The sequence below is a fragment of the Nanorana parkeri genome, unplaced genomic scaffold (genome assembly GCF_000935625.1).
Source record: "Nanorana parkeri isolate BGI_ZX_2015 unplaced genomic scaffold, ASM93562v1 scaffold1690, whole genome shotgun sequence".
NCBI classification, from domain to species: Eukaryota; Metazoa; Chordata; class Amphibia; order Anura; family Dicroglossidae; genus Nanorana; species Nanorana parkeri.
Window position 1 is genome coordinate 278,341 of NW_017307958.1, and position 14,887 is coordinate 293,227.

The following is a 14,887-nucleotide window of genomic DNA, read 5'->3' on the forward strand; positions in this document are numbered from 1 at the left end:
GGGGGGGGGGGGGGTGTTAAAAAATGATTTAGGAAGGGAAAGTAAAATAATTTTTATAGTATGAATTACTCCATGGTACTTGTAGATACATAGGTCAGTCAGGACTTGTTTTAAAGCTTTTTATTGCTTGTTATAAATATTTAAATAGTTGAAAGCCACAGTTCAAATTTAAGCAACACAGTATGGACCAGGACTTACCCCACCCTGTGACTGGCTAATGAAGGAGCAACAGCAGAGTGGCAAAGTTATCCCTCTACTAACCCTCCTGTAATCTTTTGTACAGAGTTAGACTGACTGTACTTTGTAAAACAGCTCTGACTGGCTTGGGGTGCTGTACCTTACTCTTCCATTCTGAGTGCTGCTGTGTAGGGGATTCCCCCAAAATCAAGACATATTTAAAATGACCCTGTCACAAACAGATAGTTATAAAAGAAGGCTAACCCTATAAGAGAGACCCAACTTATACTTATTTACTGATGTCTCATGTCACCATTTTGCTGCTCCTTGTCCGCTGCATGTATTTCACAGTTCTGGGTGTGTGAATACCTTCTCCTCCCGCCACACACAGTGTTTCAAACATGTATTTGACCATTCCAAGGAGTCAAATACTTGCAGTGGCTGGAGAGCAGTGAAGTATCAGCATTTCAATACACGGCTCATGGTTTGGTAAGTATTGATGAGCTTTTTTTTAAACAGGGTTTGCCTTCTTTTATGAGTGCCCTTTAACACTTGGCGCTAATGGCTGCCAGCTGAACGCTCCACTTTCTGTTGCATACTCAAAGTTTTCAACAGTTTATCACACAGACTTGAGGGGTTACTCATCCGAGGCCCTGGGGCTTCCACCACAAACATCGAAAACAAAAGGGAACAAAGCGCTACCTCCGTGTGTAAAATCGTTTATTAGGATAAATAAAACAAGGGATAAAAGTACTCACAAACGTTTTCATCAGGCTTTGACAACAAAAAAAGAGGCCACACTGTCTGTTAACCCAACGTGGTATCACCCCGACTATGCAACACGGTAGCCTCTGGTCACATCACCGTCCACCGGCCGCAGTCAGCCAACATTGACGCGTTTCAGGGGCAAGCCCCCTTTATCAGAATCATGTACAGTATTACATAGTCGGGCGATACCATGTTGGGTTAACAGACAGTGTGGCCTCTTGTTTGTTGTCAAAGCCTGATGAAAACGTTTGCTTGTGAGTACATTTATCCCTTGTTTTATTTATCCTAAATAAACGATTTTACACACGGAGGTGACGCTCTGTTCCCCTTTTGTTTTCTTTTATGAGTGAACCTGTGCTGATAGGGTCACTTTAAGTATACTCACTATACCCAACAGGCATCTACTCATTTATTTGAATAATTACATAAATGGATTACATGGTATTTTTATTAGCATAGAGTTCAGCTTCAAGAACAGAAGGGGCAAGTCATTATCCAATATTGTAATTCAGAATTTGTTTCATGTGTTCTGCATGTTAATCAGATCTGTTATTACCTGGCAAACTCATCCGTTCACAATTCAAGGATTACATTCTTGCACAATGTTATCACATACACAACCCTGCTTATCATGCCTCCTAAAAGCTGTCTTGTCTCGTTACATTAAAGTCCACCATTCATCCTCCAGGGACATTGTGAAAATCATTGCTTGACTATGCTCACTTTCTGGCATTTTAGCAAGTACAACTAAATGCTCCTGTAAAAAACAAGCACATTAAAACCGTTATTGGGACTACTGCCTCTCTCTCTCTCTCACTCTCTCTCCTCGCTCTCCCCCTCGTACTGTATCGCTCTCTTTCTCCCCCCTCTCTCTGCTGTCTCTGTGTGGGCCGGTTCACACCACAAAGTCTGTGTTCCAGAGCATTTGGCCTCTAGAACCCACTGGAACGCAAGCCGGCCAGCTCCCTGTGTTAAGGGGCGGGAGGGGGCGTGGTGGTACATTGAAGTCAATGGCACCGCAGCCACGCCCTCCACTCGCAGTGCGATCGCCCACACCCAGAACTAATGTGCCTGCATTCCGGGTGCGGGCGATCGCACTGTGGATTGACTTCAATGCACCACCACTCCCCCTTCAGCCCCTGAACCGGCCGGCTTGCATTGCAGTGCGTTCCATAGGCCGAATGCACTGGAACGCAGAGTTTGTGGTGTGAACTGGCCCTCTCTCTTGGCTGTCTCCTCTCTCTGCTGTCTCTTCTCTCTCTGCTGTCTCTTTTCTGTCTCTCTCTATCCTGTCTCTTCTCTCTCCTGTCTCTTCTCTCTCCTGTCTCTTCTCTCTCTGCTGTCTCTCCTCTCTCCTAGCTGTCTTTCCTTACCTGCACTGCAGCAGCTTCCCAGGTCTACTCTCACTTGTGCTGTCTTGTCCCCCCGCGGTGCTCATGTGGCCAACGCTGCAGATGGGGAGAGGTGTCCTTCCCCTTCCCGTCTGCAGCGTCTGACACATTCAGCCGCACTGGCACTGCAGGAGGGGGCTCTGGTCAGTGAGCTAATCGCGATCTAACGGCGTTCGCTTTGCGATCGACTGGTAGATCGCGATTGACCTAATGGGCACCTCTGTCTTAGGGGATCGTGAAGGATTTCCCCCCCCCCCCATGTTGGAGCAAATTGAATCAAGCTTTATGTTTTTTTTGCCTTCCTCTTGATCAACAGTGGGTAACTGTGAGCAAAAGCTACATGGAGGTTTTACTATTCTTTTGTTTTTCTCTTTAGGTTAAACTCAATGGACTTGAGTCTTTCTTCAACCTGACTAATCATGTAACCATGTATCTTATAATTAAGTGCTGTGGCACATCATTTTTTTAATGGGAGACTGTAGTTCTCCCAGTTTTCCTGAGAAAATTTAAATGCACAAATTATATCAACAGAGGAATGCACTTCTTCACATAATATTGGTGTATCAAAACCTTTTGTGAATCAGGCGCAAATCACACAAGTGAAGTCATGCAACTTTTTTTTAACAATTGCAAACATTTGGACATTGTAATTTAGTGAATCAGGACCTAGAACTATTAATTTGTTTCCTTATCCAAAGTATTCTGTTTTGCTGGTTTAGTATACAGCAGAGCCATTTCTGTAGAAGATACTGCTAACATAAGAGAGGAAGGAACACCAACACATTCATCTCACAGCATATTGGCAGACACAGTGTAACACATTTTTCAAAGAAAGAAAAAAGCCAGTGATCCTAATTTAAAATCAAATACATAGATGTAGAGCTAAAAGCACTCAATTGATGCATCAAATAGCAATGTCTATTAAAACTGAATTTATTTTACTCTGGAAAGTCTAATTTGGAGCTAAAACCTTCTTTTTAATTATAACCCACTGCAAATATAGTGACAGATAGTGATATAATAGCTTGCAATTAAATATTTAGTAAAAATGTTAAAACACAAACATTTTTTATGGAAAATCCCTGGGGCCCTAACTTAACTGAAAAATAAAAATTCAGGCAGCGAAGTTAATTTCACAGAGCTTAGATCTGTGATATAGGGCAAACTTCTGAAAGTCCTCATTCTAAAATATATGTGCCCATATCCATCAGAGGGTGTTGAGACTCTGCTGCACAATGTTTCCAGTGTGTCTGCCACCGCCTTTACGGCCAGAGCATCACTGGTTGCCAGGAACTGGGCAGGGCACTGGCTTGAGCGTCCCAAGTTGGTAAAGCCAGACGGGGAGATGGAAAGCCTGCATAGAGCAGCATCACTCCCGTGTCACCTGTAGAGCTCACCACCATCCCCGTCCACCTCAGGCGGCAAAAAAGCTAGGGACACCACCCATTACTGCATACATTTTCAGACCTGCTAGTGTACCTTCAAACACTTTGGGGGGGGGGGGGGGGATATTGGCTTCAAGATAATAACACAATTAAAGAGTAACTGATTTGTATTTAAAATACACAAAGTTCTATGTCAAATGTAGTTTTGCACATCACCATTCAAGGATCAATCACGCACATTGCTATTCAAAAGAAAGTGCAGAAGCTGAACAGGCCTTCAGTAGGCTGATATCTGATGTTGATCACTAACATTACTTCCGACTGACATTGAAAAACACCATGAAGGCACAGGTAAATAGCTATTCATATATAAAGCTGATAAATGTGTCTGGAGCCAAGCCAAAATAGCATATACTGAGTTGTGTTTTTATAACAGGAGAAGCCACTGATGCTTTCTGCCTTTATACATCACAGGTGAATGTAAATCTCGCCAGTAATCAGCAGCACAGGGTGGATTGGTGTAACCCACTTAGCAATTAAAAATCCACATAAAATTGTAAAACAGTCAGCCCTTTGCTGATGGTCCCGGAGGTCAGCTGTGAAATAGGATAAAAGATGAAAGGTAAGGAAAGCAGACTTTGAACAGCAGATTATCCAGACAGCGGTCCCCAGAGGAAGGGGACTTTTACTTTAATTTCTAGAAGCTGCAGTGTAGTATAACTTGCATTAATGTATGTAAATGGCAGAAAAAGCGGAGGTTATCCTGAGTTCTTTGTATACATAGCAGACATGCACAGGGGTGGGCATAATTAAATAGGACGATTGAAAGCTGAATCAACCTTCACAGCAGATATGGTAGTGTGGTGGCCACATAGATTTGAAGACAATGCTATGTGTTGATGATGTAAGGTTTAATCTACTCTAAGTTATACTGTAAATACCATTCAGAATATTTAAAGGTAAAGTCCACCTTTCAAAAAAATAAATGCCCACATCCTCATTAAAAAAAAAATGTGCATTGATCATTTTTTTTTTTGCATTGTCCCAGTAAAGCATTACAACCAGGATCAGTGGATGGTCGGTACAATGCTCTGGTTCCTGCAGATTCTCCCTCTCGTCTCTGTCCATAGCTCGATACAGACATTCAGTCACATGGAGGAGGAAGAATGAAAGAACTACAAGTACGGTGATGTCGACACATTTGTATTCCATTGATAACTGCAAATCCTGGATGTGTGGTTAGGAGCACCTCTTGATGTCAATGTTGACAATGTTCAGGTAGGTGTTACGTGTCAAAGTAACATCCACATTAATGGCAGGACCCAAGGTTTCCCAGCAGAACATTGCCCAAAGCATCATACTGCCGCCTCCTAACTTCACCTGTCAGTGGTCATAATGTTATGGCTGATATTAACCGTTTCCCCGAAAATAAGACCTACCCCGAAATTAAGACCTAGTACTATTTTGGGGAATTGGTAAAATATAAGACCTACCCCGAAAATAAGACCTAGTTGTGACCATTCCCAGGCATAAGGGCGAACCTGAAGAGCCGCGAGAGAGAATCAGCGATGCCAACGAAGACAGCGCTAGAGGAAGCGAGGCCGCAGCCCAGGGAGCAGAGCCGCATAAGCCGATGTTTCCTCTATAGCGCCGGCTCCTGTCACCGGCGGAGTGATACCAAATGCACTCTGCCTGTAAGGAAGTTGTCATCTCTTCCACAATACTGCGTTCTTGTTTCATATAATAATAGCCAATTCTTGGCCTGTGGCTACGTGTAAAATATGGCTGTATAGTTAGTGGACACCATGGCTTGGGGCCGGGTTCAATACCAGCTTTTCACATCTGCAGGCTTGTAAAGTCCACACTGCACTGACGACCAATACACATGGCTGTTTTCAAAGGAGATTGTCTCTTGTAACAGGATTGCAATGTGCCCCATTGATGTCCATGTGCAGAAGATGCAGCAATTACCAAATTAGTATGGAGACAGCATGCTGCAGATTTTAATGAAAAAAAAAAAAAAAGCACAATAATCGAAAACTTTCGTTTGACCCAGTTCATGAGCACAAAATCATCAATTGATGCCAGACACAAGTCTTTATATGAACATGACAGGAAAGTACGGAGATGATGACCCCGGGTTAATCACTTTTTTCCAGTAAAATCTGCACACAGTGCATTGCAGTATTAGACAATCATTATTAATGAGCACAAACAAGTGTATATTATAAAATGTTAAAGCTGAACTCCGGCCTTCCCTTCAGTCTTGCACAGTTCTACAGACTCCCTCTTACTCTGATATCACTGCACACTGAACTTCTCACATTGTGCATTAGAAGCTTTAGCAAGTCATATAGAGCCTGCCTTATTTCCTGGCTGGAGGATACCCAATATCATCTAGCCCTCTCCTACCCAGCCTTACGGTCACTGGCCCAACCCTTTCACTCATTGGATTTCAGTTCTGTCAATCGTGGAGATGCAGCATCACGTGTTTTCAGGAAGCCATGTACAGTGCCCTGCTGATCCCTCCCAGCAGCCATAATTTGACTGCATTGCATAAAGGTGCCCATACACCTTACAATTTATCTGCAGATTTTCTGTGGTCAGATGGAAAAGGTGCATCCTCTGCTCTCCATAGCTCCAGGCCTTACTTTCACACAAGAAACGGGCAGCCTGTGCAGATCGGGACGCTCCCGGGAAGCACAGATGCTGCGTGTGATTACATGCAGCAGCCTGTCCTTCTCTATGGGAGTACGCGGCCATACGCCGCCCTGCACGTCCGTGCGGGTGCGGGTATCTGTACTCGTACACGGACAAGATGGATCCTGTCTGCATCCGAGCAGGGACACACGCACCCGTACAGACGGGCAGGTCGGGTGAGCGTAGGGAGGCGTACAGCCCCATACTCCCATAGAGAAGGACAGGCTGCTGCGTACAAATCACACGCAGTACCTGTCCTTCCCTAGAGCTGCCCGATATGGCCGTGCACGCAGCACGGATCTGTACGGGCCACACGTTTCTCGTGTGAATGAGGGCTTAGTGTTTTTACTGTTAGTGTATTAAAAATTGCATTTAAAGATGGATGGGTGTTTTTCCCCATAGTTCTCTTTAGGGTAACGGGACGACACAAACTAGCATCCTCCCGTTACCCTAAGCTCAGTATACCGCGAGCTACAGCTCGCGGTATACTGAGACGCCGCACCTGGAGCGGATCCCGACGTAGATTTACAATTTACAATTTACAAACAGCATAAAACTTCCATTTCAATTCCCCTTCTGATTAATTGACACAACACTGGCATTGGATTTTAGTGGCCACAGCAGCCAATTGATTAAGTATAAAGCCATATAACAAATCTTTTAAAAAATAACTGACAATTGGAATTGAGGTCCTTGAAGGTCATTCCAAATCAAACCAACCAGTATCTGCCTACTTGCAGTATAACAGCAGACACTAGATGACTAACGATCTGACCCATAAACAAAGGGATGCCATACCTGAGACAGATCCACGCTCTTAATTAAAGGAGAACTATGGGGTTAAGGCTTTTCCCCATAGTTCTCCTTAGGGTAAGGGGAGGACACAAACTAGCATCCCCCCGTCACCCTAGGCTCTGTATACCGCGAGCTGCTGCCCGCGGTATACTGAAGCGCCGCAGCTGAAGCAGATCTTGGCAATTATGTCTCGATCCGCCCAGCTGCGTGACTGACAGCTGGCTCTGCCTATCTAGAGGCAGAGCCAGCTGTACACGCCTCCTCCCCCATCCGTTCCGCCAGTCAGCGCTGGCGGATCAGAGCGGGGAGGGGGGAATCCAGCCCCTCCCCTGTCATGACAGAGAGCCGTGACAGGATCGAGAGGTGAGGGAACCCGGTATGTGTTCCCTCACCTCCCGATCTACTGAGCCGACCTGTGACAGTCTCATTGTCACAGGTCGGCTTAGAACTATGAGGTGAGTGGAAATCACTCATCTCATAGTTCTCCTTTAATAAATTTGGCAGGTCCTTACAGGCAGCAAAACACTAAAAAATACAAGACACAAAAGCAATGTCTTTTAGGCAACCTAAAAAAATCCCTTGAAAAAAAACTTGTACTAAAAGTGCTGGCATCACAGTCCAGACTCGATTCACATATGGCGTTTGCCTTCTCCATTGCACCAAAACGTACGCAAATTTTAAGATATGCGCGATTTCCATGCGTTTTCGTACCCTGCAAAATTTTCAACTCCCGTAGCTACTCATGTTATCCAGTACAAGGCTGGGGTTCAGGTTTGCCACTACCATCGGACCATCGGTTCATAGTCCTGGTGAATTTGCACATTTGCCAGGAATTTTTTATTTTTAAAACCATGATACATTGTATGGTCTTTGAACTATGGTGAGCAGGCTTAAAAGAGTCAACAAGGGGGCTTTTGGATAAGCCAGTCCCCTCACTATAAAAGGGGTGTGAGGCAACCATAGTGGGAGTGAATTGGAAGCAGCTTATAGGGAAAGGACAGGGAAAGCACTCTTTGGTGAATTTGGGCCACTGGGTCCTATTGTTCACGGGTGTGAAGTAAATTCATTACTAGCGCCACATGGCAAAAAGGTATTAAATTGGGAAAACACATTTTTGAAGCAATTTGCATGTTTGCTAACATTAGCTGTGCATTTTCCATATTTATAATGTGATAGCCATGAAATTTGCATCAGGAATGCAATTTACAATTTATTAGTCAGTTACTCTAAATTAGCAGCAAATGTGTGGCAAATCTGTAGTGAACTTTTATAAACCACGCAGGAATTAAGATGTTTTTTACTTTCTGCATTAGTTTGTAGGCATCCTTAATCAAAAACAAGAGTTGTTCAGTGATGGAAAACCCTGCCTACTGTGCCAGTCTATGCAGCTACAAAACACTGGTGTACCATCGTCAATTAGGGAAGGGCAAACCTGCCTGTTCGATTTACCAAAGGCTCAACAAATCTGTTTGAAATTCACAGAAACAAAACCTAACTGAAAATACCATAAAAGTCTATGTGGGGGATGAATCCTGATATTAAATTCAGGCCAGTATGTCATGGCAATCTGTCACCAAGTTCTCCTGGTGACAGATGATCTACCTATATCTACAGATCATTTTGACATGTTATGTGACACTGATCTGGGATTCCATGCTGGTCACTGGACCATAAGCCTTTTGGTCATATAATCTCTGCTGAAGAGGTTGAAAGTTTAGATGATCATCCCCTTCAGCACAGACTAGCTTCAATGGGATCCCATACCACTGGATTCTATGGAAGATATTTCAGGGCTTTGGTTAGCTTTTATGACATTAAGGGAACAGAATGGGCAGAATGATGGGAAATTATGGGACGGTAGTCTACTTTAATTTAGATTGTTGAAAGGTGAACGTCCCACAATTGGTACAGATTTAGTTTAGCAAAGTAGCAAAATAATATAAAACATTTATAGAAATCACTGTTCTGGGATTCCATTGTGGCTTGGATTTTATGGTGGTTGGCATTCCATGGTGGCTGGCATTTTATGGGAGCTGGGATTCCGTTGTGGCTGGAGTTTTATGGTAGTTGAAATTCCATGGTTGCTAGGATTCTATGGTGGGTGGGATACCATGGTTACATAGTTACATAGTATTTGAGGTTGAATAAAGACATTAGTCCATCAAGTCCAACCTATTAGGATCTCATTCTAGGAGTACCCGTACCCCTGTATATTACGGTCCCTTAAGAAATCGTCCAAAAGTTTCTTGAACAATTCCACATTATTTGCTGAAATCACTGGTATTTTATGGTGGTTGGGATTTCATGGTGGCTGGTCACTTGATTACAAGCCTAAACATTTGGTCATATGGTCTCTTCTAAAGAGGATTCATTTTTTCAATGGCTGATCCTCCGTTTCAGGAGAGACTAACCTCGGTGGGATTCCGAACCAGTGGTTTCTATGGAGAAGACATTCCAGGACTTATTAGGTTTTAGGACATTCAGGGAACTAGGTGGGCAGATTGATTGATTTATATATATATATACTTATATGATCATAAAAAAAAACCTAAACACATTTCATAGAATTCAATAAACTTTTGCCAATTTCAGCTGCAAATTACTATTTAGAGAAAACTGAAAATCCAGTAATCATCTACTGTATCATTTCTTATGAAATCATTGCGGAGCACAGGAACATTCTTATGCTGGGCACACACCTTACAACCATTGCAAGACTTTTGTCTTGCGCTGGTTGTAAGGTACTTAAAAAAAACATACGATCTGCCTATCTTGGACAGGCAGATTGTACTTGCAATGATCGCAAGCCGCGCCCCCGAGGGGCGGGCTTCCGATGACCGCAATGCCGAACAGGCAGTGTGCGCTTGCGCACACTGGCCCGTCCGGCTTTTATCTTACTAACATGCTACACACCCGCCGAACATCGTACGATGCTCGGCGGGTTTTCAAACATGTTCGTAAGTTAAAAGTCGTGCGACCTTACAGTAGTAGAGGTCGCACGGCTCCCACACACCTTACGATAATCGCACTATAATCGCGGGAAATCCCACGATCGTACGATTATCGATTAGATGGATGCAAAATGTGCCAAGATTCCTCCCACTTCACTAACCTCAGTAGCTGCCAAAGACAGAGAAACACATTTTATATTGATTTACCCCAAATTTCAAAACTTTACCGGAACTGTCTGATTTTACTAAATCCTGGGTCACAGGTGTGACCTTAGAGGGGTATTTCTGACACAGGTTCTTAGTTTAAAAAGAAAATGAACACTGTATCGTTGGTAAATGGTACCCAGCTGCTTGGAAAGCTTTGTCCCTGGCCATATTGGTTGCTCCCAAAAGGGAAGTATTATGCATATACTGTATGGTGTGAGGATTCGCTTCAAATGGTAGCACATTCAGTACACTGCCACTCACTTTTCACTTTGTAAGGGCTTCTTTGCCCACTTTTATTAATGCTCAATTCAAAAGAAAAGTCCATACAGGTGTTCCCTCGCAGTGGTTCTCAAACATAAAGAACTGTTTTCTGTCAACAACAGTTTTCAGTCTCACCGGCTTCAAGTTGGTCCTTTAACCTAAACGTCCACAGGCCACACAGGCGGATTGCCACACAGGCTGCTGTTTTGCCACAAAGGCAGATTGCCACATAGGCTGTTTCTTTGCCACACAGGCGGATTGCCCCACACAGGCTGTCTGCTCCCCAGTCCACCAGACACACAGTCTGGTTCTTGGGTGGGGCCCTTCTCTTAGGAGGCTGTGACTTCTTGTAGAGGCCCTAACAAGCCAGCTAGCTTCAGCTGGACTTGTTACCTTCGGGCCTCCAGCCCTCTCAGCACTTCCCCCTAGAGGAAGAACTTCATTAGTACACCTGAACACAGACATACCAACCTGCCTGCTGCCACAATGGTGTACGTGCCCAGTTGTGCAGGACCCTTGGACACAAGTTTACATGATGCGCTCAGTCCTTCTGGGCATGAACATACTGGCCAAGCTTCTCACAGACCTGTAATCTCCTACTATTAGTGGGTTTTGGCCACATAAGTCCATAGGAACCCCATAGTTGCATTTTACCTTGATCCGTTCCCCACCCTACCCTGCTTTTTTCTATCTCCTTCTTTACCGTCACTCTTAATCCTACAAATGCCCAATGTGTATTCACCTTCCTCCTGGCAGATGTTGGGGCCAATTGTGGTGCCTGCATTGAATGGGCTACTGTTTTTATGCCATATCAATTCCCATATTATTTGGAGGACAACGGAAGATATTGTCCAAGCCACATACGCCTGCCAATGAAGCCCTCAAACAATTGCACTTTCCATCCCAGCCATTTCTATTCCTAGCTGGTGTCTCCCACCTTTCATAATAGAAGTCACCAGCACTCGATGATATGTGCAAGAAGTAAAGCACTTTTTATTAAATTGTCACATGCATCATACAGCCAATGTTTTGGGGCCACGCAGGGTCCCACCTTTCAAACTCACCAGCTCATGACATAATATCCTAATGAAGATAAGGCCCCACTCACACTTGCAATGCGTCTGAACCTGCACATCGGAGCACATTCATGCAACGCACAAAAAGCACGTGTCGCGCATGCGGTGCCATTACTAAACACAGCAGGTAAACTGAACTTCTTGGCGTGCTCTTTAACATGGAACAAACACTTGTAAACTCGATGTCAAAAAACATGTGACACTCACAGCTCAACCTGCTGGATGAGCTTCTGTACCGCGTTGTTTATGTGTAGAGCGGCCCATTGAAATGAACGGGCTGCCCTATGCAGCAAAATGTGCAAAAGCATGTTGCGCGTTCACGTGTGCCGCGAGTATGAATGGGGCCCAATTCATGTGTTTGGACTCCTCCTTTTAAAGTAAATGTCATCTCAAACAATGAACTTCTCTTATTTGGTCCCTTTCGGTCTGTTAAATATACCATCTAAATAGTTTTGTTATATCTGTTCGATAACCTGTTGATGCTGCCAGAAATCTTGTGAGCTTCTTGTGCTTTCTGCTGGAGCTATTTTCAGTCACATTGTTCACAGCTATCCCTAAGGACTACCAAGCACCGCCCACTGAGTTCTAGATGAGAGGCGGGGGTGTTCTGTAGTCCTGTCTTATGCTGCTCCTTCATAGATACATTATGGTGAATGAGCATTGTCACCCTAGGACAGGAAGCCACCCGGTGAAAATAAAGGGAGAAAAATGTGTGAACATAGAAAACGAATGCAGCCGCCACATCTAAGCACAGGTAAGCTGCAATATATTTGATTTGTGTTGCTGGGTTTAGACACGATCTAAAGAAGAACTCTGGGAAAATCACAAACTCACCCTAGCAGTTGTGCTACTCTTGGCATTGCAAGGGTTAAAGTAAAACTCCGGGCACACATTTCATTAACCCTTGCAGCGAGGCTACCTCTGCACCGCACTGCTCTTCTTTTGTCTAGGTTAAAAAAAAAAAAAGTTATACTCACCCGATGCTAAGAGCTGGCAGCGCTCCCTCCTGCCTGTCTTCTCCTCTGCTGCAGCCATGGAATGTCCCTTGGCATCCTCACGTCCTATACACTGTGGATAGACTGTGATGACTCAGGGTCTGTAAACTGCTGCAGCGGAGGGGGAGAAAGGCACCAGGGACCAGCCTAAAGGTGCCCATACACCTGCCGATTAGCGTACGATAATCGCGGGTGATCCCGCGATCGTACGATAATCAGCAGGTGTATGGGCAGCGTGCGAACGCATCTACTGTACGGTCGCACGACTTTCGTCTTCCTAGCACGATGGAAAATCTGCCGAAATCGTACAATTTTCGGCGGGTTGGTAACGTGCTCGGGAGACGAAAGCCGCACGGGCCGGTGTGCGCAAGCGCACACTGACCACTCAGCATTGCAATCATCGGCAAGCCCTCTCCTCAGCGGGGAGGGCTAGCGATGATCGCAAGTACGATCTGCCTGTCCAAGATGGGAAGATCGTATTTTAATGACCTTACAACCATCGCACAACGAAAGTCGTGGGATGGTTGTAAGGTGTATGGGCAGCCTAAGAGCGGGCCTGCCCCTCAGCCAGCTCCAAGGATCAGATGAGTATATTTTTTTTAGCAGCTAGAAAAAAATGAGCAGTTAACGCTTGCACTGCAGGGGTAGCCCCACTGCAAGGGGCAATAAAATGTGTGTCTGGAGTTCTGCTTTAAGTGCTCATTTTGTCTAGGGGGGGTTCAAATAATAAAGTATTACTCACATGATCCCCAGTACTCACCTTTCTCCCCCCTCCGCCCCGGCTGTGGTATGTCACTCGGGGTCCCCACGTCTAATACACCTGCATAAAATGTAATGATGTCAGCGGTCCTTGGACCACCAGAGAGACTGGGGTGGACCTGTCTAGCAGCTGAGAGGGAGCTGGTGGGCAAGTACATCTGCTTTATTTTCGCCTCCTAGACAAAACGAGCACTTAACCCTTGCAGTGCCAGGGGTAGCTCCATCGCAGGTAAGTTTTTGATTTCCCCAGAGTCCTTAAAGGTCATAAAGGCATATACAAAACCTGGTCAGTAAGGAGTTAAAGCAAGTTAGCCTAAAGCAGCGTGAGCAATTATGCAAATGTCATTGTTTCTGCAGCTCATGAGCCCTGACTCTGCTTAATTGTTTCATTCATCCTATTACATGGGAAAAGCAGGAGCAGAGCATTATTGACCTGCTGTGCAAAGCGGTCAGGCTGGCAAATATTGTGTTATACATACATTGTATGGGGTGGGGGGGGACCTTGTGAATGCTGGAAGGTTTGCATCGTCTATCACCTGGCAGCCAAGGGGTTAATCCTGAAATTTTGAACAGGCTCCCAGGGTATCTGATCCAGGTAATCACTATAATCCTGAATGGGGGGGGTCAATGCACAGGTCACTAAGGGTCCGCAATCTAAGTTACACACAGACCACCCTACACGGTGGCATGTGAGCTGGGATCTAAGTGGGAACAGCTCCAGCCTGCCACCCCGCTCACTGCGCTGAAAGTCGCATACAAAGCCAGCGTGACAATGATATTAATGGAACAACGGGCTAAGAGGATTATACGGAATCCTTCGTGGCGTTACCCTAAAAGCAAGGTGATGAAAGGGTTAACAAGCAACCGCACAGCCCGCGTCGTTCATCAGGCATCTCAACAAGTGCCGTGGCTAACCTGTGGCTCTGTAGCCGAAGAGGAACCACAAGTCCCAGCACAAGCCCTCTCTTGCTGGAGCTGGTGGTTGCTGCTGATGCTGATGAGCCAGCTGTCAATCAAAGCATCACTCAGACTCCTTCAGCAAGGACATCCCTAGGTGAGGACTTGCAGAGCAGGAGATCCATGCCATGAGCAGGAGACTTACCTGCAGCACCTTGCCCATGGCCGGTGTGGAGAAGAAAGGAAGGTCAAGGTGAAGCCCCCTGGTGCGGTGGAATTGGCTGTCTGTCATTGATGGGGTCGCCCCCTGGGGTCAGTGAAGTCTTGGTACATGTGTGGCAGAGCTGGGCTGCCAGCTTGGCTCGCTTTCCTGCAGGGAGTGGATCTGCTGCATCCTCATTGAGCACCCAGCGAAGGGAGAAGTCAGCCCAATGACAGTCAGGATTCCTGAGCTAAGACCACCCATCATCCATTATTCATCATCAGGGGCTTCACACTCACAGCTGCTGCAAGGTGGGGAGGGGA

General features: G+C 45.3%; 1 protein-coding gene across 1 annotated transcript in view; it reads right to left on the bottom strand.

Moving 5' to 3' along the window:
* PROM1 (prominin 1) overlaps nt 1-14,869 on the bottom strand; it is a 160,802-nt gene extending 145,933 nt beyond the window's left edge. The window contains exon 1 of the mRNA XM_018571167.1: nt 14,568-14,869. The gene's annotated coding sequence lies outside the window, so the exon portion shown is untranslated. The remainder of the gene's footprint in view (nt 1-14,567) is intronic.
* Between the last annotated feature and the right edge of the window lie 18 nt (nt 14,870-14,887).